The sequence below is a fragment of the Thamnophis sirtalis genome, unplaced genomic scaffold (assembly GCF_051295495.1).
Source record: "Thamnophis sirtalis isolate CommonGarterSnake01/CBP01778 unplaced genomic scaffold, rThaSir2_p1.2 scaffold_11, whole genome shotgun sequence".
In the NCBI taxonomy this organism is placed as follows: Eukaryota; Metazoa; Chordata; class Lepidosauria; order Squamata; family Natricidae; genus Thamnophis; species Thamnophis sirtalis.
In genome coordinates this window covers 25,228,787-25,234,786 of record NW_028261391.1, presented here as the reverse complement: position 1 = coordinate 25,234,786, position 6,000 = coordinate 25,228,787, and positions in this window count along the sequence as shown.

Below are 6,000 nucleotides of genomic sequence, written 5' to 3'. Positions count from 1 at the left end.
TTTGTTTCCTATTTATATTGTGTATCTTGTGCCATGTTTTTGTGTAAAGATAGGAATCGACAGGTATAAAAATGGAATGCATGAGAACTATTTGAAGCAGACCATAGATGCAGAATGGTTTGTTCTGCTAGATTCAGTTTATGCGGCACTGAAAAAAAAAGCCTGTTCTTAAAACACAAAGATGTTTTCAAAATGAGACATGGTTTCCATGAGAACAGAATGAGGTGACAACACTCAAGTGGAACAGTATCAGGTGGTAAGAGAACAGTACCAAGCTGGGTCGTTTGTCAGAAGTTATTAAAGTAGATAGTAACTGTAGTACTTCAAAGGCACTACATAAAAGGAGATAACATGCATGGTGGTTTTCTTTCCTTAATTCTTCTGGAATTCAAACTTAACCTGGCCAAGTAGACATTGGGACTTGCATTGTTCTCAGATGTCAGAGTGACTGAATGAGTGAGTGATGCTTTTAACTCAGAAAATAAACAACAACTCTGAATTTGTTTCTATTGTCTTGGCTCAGTGGTAACAATAGCACTTAGACTTATATTATCACTCCACAGTGCTTTTACAGCCCACTCTAAGCAATTTACAGAGTCAGCATATTGCCCCTAACAATCTGGGTCCTCATTTTACCTATCTCAGAAGGATGGTACTCAACCAGTGAAATCCATTTGAGACTCCTAAGTCTTGAGATAAAGTTAAAGCAGAGGTGGGTTCCTACCAGTTGCCACCTATTTGGTAGAACTGGTTCGTCAAATCTACCGAACCGGTTAGAAAAGGTTCCACCAGTGGACCCGGAAAGCAGGTCACACCTACAGAAGAGATTCCAAAAAAAATTGAAACCCACCACTGGTCCTTGGATATGATTATTCTACACTATGATGCTCATATTTATAAGACTCAGTGCCTCTGTGAAAGGTAAGGATGATACTGCGTTTGTGGTGCAATCAGAACATTGCGTGTGTTAAAGTTGTTTTAACACAAACCAAAGATGCCTTTTAAAAAACAAGTTTACATCATATTCCTATGCATGCCAGTGCTGTGCGTGAGGTAATTTAAGGTGGTTCTGACAAGTGTCTTCGGCATCTTCATATCCGGTCACATGGGCAGCAAGCCACTCCCATCCAGTCACATGGGCGGCAAGCCACTCCCACAAAGGACGCCAAACCCACAGAGTAGGTTCGAACAATTTTTGAAACCCACCACTGAGTTAAAGATCTCAAGTTCATTGATGCCTACAGAGAGTAGGTCCTAGCTCTTACAAAGGATGCTTGTGACAAATTAATTATATGATTACTTAATTAATTAGCATATATATGCTTCCATTTTGCATACAATTAGGATTTTCAGGGAAGCCAATCAATAATCCTGTAGTGTCATATTAGGTGACAGCAAGTAGGACAAGTTAGCCAACCTTAAAAAAACCTTCCCTGAATAACAAATTACTTCACAAAACAAAACAGAACTCAGCTCAATGTATGTTTTAAGCTGCTAGTAATAAGAGTATGGTAAACAAGCAGGAATACAATAATAAAATAAGCTTTCAAAAATATTGTTTTAAATTACCTCCTGAACTGAAATGGTTTCATATATTTTTCAGGACAATGAGCCTAATCATCTGAACACAGCTATTGAGAATGTATCATTCTGTATGCTTTGACTTGCTTTTAATTAAATCCCTCCTTGTTAGCTATTGACTGTATTTAGAGAACTAGGATTGTGACTCATGATCAAGGAATCAATCTGAAGTCTCTCTCTGGATAGAGATATAAATATCTATGTATTTTGGGGATGCTGATGGCTATAAGAGTTTTATGTCATTAAATGACTAAAAATTACCAGGAGCAGGCTTATAATGAATGAAAAAAAAACCCAAATTCCATTTATGAATGTTAGTAATTTTTAATTTAAAAAAAATTAATTTAATTAATTTAAAAAAAAATCTGATTAGGATCATCTAGAAGGAGAACCAGATAATTTTCACAATCTTTTGCTTGAACAGCCAAAGTTTCAATTCCTAACTTTTAACAATTTTAAATGCTAAAGTAAAAACTTGCAGTCACTGTTCTGACTATAGTGCCAGAAATACAAATTCCTACTTTTAATATTTTTAGTCAGTTATTGAATAGCATTAACAATTACTGGCAGCATACCGACTAGACATTTTTTAAAAAAAAAATTCCTGATGAGAAAAAAAACCACTTTGAAAGGTAACATCAGAAATCCAGGTTTTTGATGCAGTTGTAATTTTGCATTAACATTTATACCCTAAACATAGGAGTAAAGCCAAAAAATGTGTAATGTTCCTCTCAAAGAGATTTCTCTGGATTTCTAAATACTTGAGAAAATCATCTTACCAATGCATGCAAACTACAATTGCTTTTGTAGGAATGCAATACTAGGGACACAGTGGCTCAGTGGCTAAGATGCTGAGCTTGTCAATCAGAAAGGTCAGCAGTTCAGCAGTTAGAATCCCTAGCAACAAATAATGAAGTGAGCTCCTGTTACTTATTCCAGCTTCTGCCAACCTAGCAGTTTGAAAGCACATAAAAATGTAAGTAGAAAAATAAGAACCACCTTTGGTGGGAAGGTAACAGTGTTCCATGCGCCTTCGGCATTTAGTCATGCTGGCCACACGACCACGGAGACGTCTTTGGATAACACTGGATCTTCGGGTTTGAAACCGAATAAGCACCACCCCCTAGAGTCGGGAACGACTAGCACATATGTGCGAGGCAATCTTTACCTTTAATACTATTATGCCTATATTTATGTATGGGGAGTGATACACAAGATATACAAGGGGTAGCAGAAAGGGTGAGTGAACAGTAGGGATCCAGGCAGTCTATCTCAGGTGAGTGCTTCATGTCTTGAACTTTTCAGTAGATCAATGGTGGCTTAGCACCAGGGGTGAAATTCCTGGCAGGTTCTGACAGGTTTGGAAAACTGGTAGCGGATATTTTCAGTAGGCCGGAAAACCAGCAAATGCCACCTCTGGCAGAGTGGAGAGGGAATGGAGATTTTGCAATATCCTTCCCCTGCCACACCCACCAAGCCACATCCACAGAACCAGTAGTTAAAAAAATTGAATTTCACCACAGCTTAGCACCATAAGTCAAAGATAAGGGAAAGGCAGACAAATACTACTGCAATGAACTCCACATGGGATTGCCCTGGAAGACCACCTAGAAGCTTTAGCTGGTACAGAATTCAACAGCAAATGCAGTTCTAGGCACTGCATCGGCTCTTCTTTCACATGCCTTTTAACATTGACACTTGCCCTATGAAATAACCTTCCCTATGAATCTGAGGTCCTGCCCTCTTAGTCTTATGGAGGGCCATTGTGGCCTGATGGGAATTCAGCCCAGCATATGTGTAGGTGCTACAGAATAGTTATGGTGATTTGGGTGGAGTATTACCATTTAAGAAGAACACCCCCCCTCAATTCTATAGCTAATTTTAATTCTAATTTTTTCATGTATAGTGGTCTTATTGTTAACAGGTATGTAAATATTAAGGGGGAAAAAGAATCAAAGGTCATCTACTCAAAGTCATTATAAAGTAGTTCAATGTGGTTTATTTACAGGTCCTTGACTTATGACCATAATTGAGCACAGAATTATGGTTGTGCCGGACTTACAGTGAGGTAATCATGTGACCAAATAGATTTATTAAGTAAACCCATTAGCTCCAATGGATTCTTTTTTTTTTTTTTTTGCTGGAAACTAGAAGCAAATGTCAGTTTTTCCACACAAAAAAATGTTGTAAATTGCAGGTACATGATTGCAAGCCACTGCAAATGGCCATAAATGCATTTTGCTTGCCAAGTGCCTAAAATGCAATCATACAATCATGGGGAAGTGTGCATTAGAGCTATGAATCTGGGTCAGAAGTATTTTTTGGCATCCATTGTAACTTGAATCGGTCTCTAAATTACCAGTTATAAATTGAGGACTACTTGCATTTGCAGTGGGAGAGGCATAGTGGTTGATTACAGTAGCAATGAATTTTATGGGGGATGAGAAGAACTTCTACTGAATAAATATACAGTGTTAAAGAAAGCTTTGTCTTTTATTTTTTTCTTCCTAACTGTATTTTTCCTTCTTTTTTTTCTTCTTTTTTTTAGCAAAATTAAGTGTGGGGTCCTTGGTGCTTTCTGACCTTGCTTGTTTTCTTGCAGACCTTTCATTACCCAAACTGAGTAACATCATGAGTGCTAGCAAGGAATATGGTTTGCTGTCAATTTATATTCTGGTGGCTTGCCCTGTCAGTGTTTGTCGGGGTGTTTTAGAGATTCTTTGGTTGGGCTGTTTACTGTTGGATCTTTGACAGTTTCTTTGTTGGGGTATTGCTTATTTGGTTGTTGGTCTGATGCAGTGGTGGGTTACAAATATTTTTACTACCAGTTCAGGCGCAATCCCACGCACATGCAATGGTTCTGCGCAGAAGCATTTGGGCGGGTGGGCAGGGCCTCCCGCCGCCGCTACTACCAATTCGTCTGAACAGGGAGCAACCCACCACTGGTCTGATGTTAACTTTGGAGTTAGTCTATGCTTGATCTGGGTACTGACTGCTGGTGGAGAAGTGCTTGGGTCTTTTTGCTCCCTTTTGGACTGGTTGATTGTCTCTTTTTCATAATCTATAGATATTGTTAATGTATATGTGTCTATTGGTGGCTAATTTGTAGAGTGCCAGGATTCTAGAAATTCCCTGGCATTTTTGGAATTGGCTTGGTCTAAGATTGTCACATTTTCCCAAATGAAACTATCATTAAATCTGTCTATATCAACCTTCCTAATGCCGCAACCCATTAATATAGTTTCTCATGTTGTGGTGACCCCCAACCACAACATTATTTTATGTTTTCCATATTTTTTTTAAAATATGTGTTTTCCGATGGACTTAGGCGACCCCTGTGAAAGGGTAGTTTGACTCCGAAGGGTTCCCGACCCCCAGATTGAGAATCACTGCTCTATATGTTGTGAAATTAAAGAAGTTTCATCATCTCTTCTGACTGTTAGCTAATGTTCATGGATGCATTCTGCCAGTCTTCTTCCTGTTTCCCTACATAGTGGTTGTTGGAATCCTTACATTCTACTTTATGTCCTGTTTTTCCTTCTGGGGTTGCTGGGTCTTTTGGTTTGCTTAGGATGATTTGAAAGGCTTTAGTTGGCTTGCGTGCTATGCTGATTGCATGTGGTTATAGTAATCTGTTGGAGATTCTGAGATATTCTCGATGTATGGCAGTGTAATTCCTTTTTAGGGTTTGTGTTGGTTGCGCTGCAATAGCAATAGCAATAGCAGTAGACTTATATACCGCTTCATAGGCCTTTCAGGCCTCTCTAAGCGGTTTACAGAGAGTCAGCATATTGCCCCCAACAATCTGGGTCCTCATTTTACCCACCTCGGAAGGATGGAAGGCTGAGTCAACCCTGAGCCGGTGAGATTTGAACCGCTGACCTGCTGATCTAGCAGTAGCCTGCAGTGCTGCATTTAACCACTGCGCCACCTTGTGCACCTATCATTGTCAGGGATAATACAGCGCTGTATTGTCAGGGGTAATTTTTTGATAAATGCCTTTTCACATATAGAATTATAGTAAAATAAAAACAACCCACTGGATCAGATATATGTTTTGTAGCTAGAAAAGCCTAGGAGATAAAATGGCATTAAAAAAAGCTATAGAAGCATTTATTTTTTACACTTATCTCCTGCCAAAATGGTGCTGAGAATTGCCTGGAATATTACTTTTAATCATAATCTATGATTGACGTCCTAGTTTCAATCCTTGAGTATTTTAGGTAAGCTGTTAAACTTTTCACAATGTTCACACCAGTTTTATTTGCAAAGTTGTTTGCCATTGCAGCATCTCTGTGGTCATGTGATTGTGAATTTTGATGTTCCCTGCAGCTTCCCACAAACATTGAATGGGGAAACCGCCAGGAAGTCAGAAGTTGCTCTGGGACCCACTGATGCTTTGGCCACCAGTGGTTATTC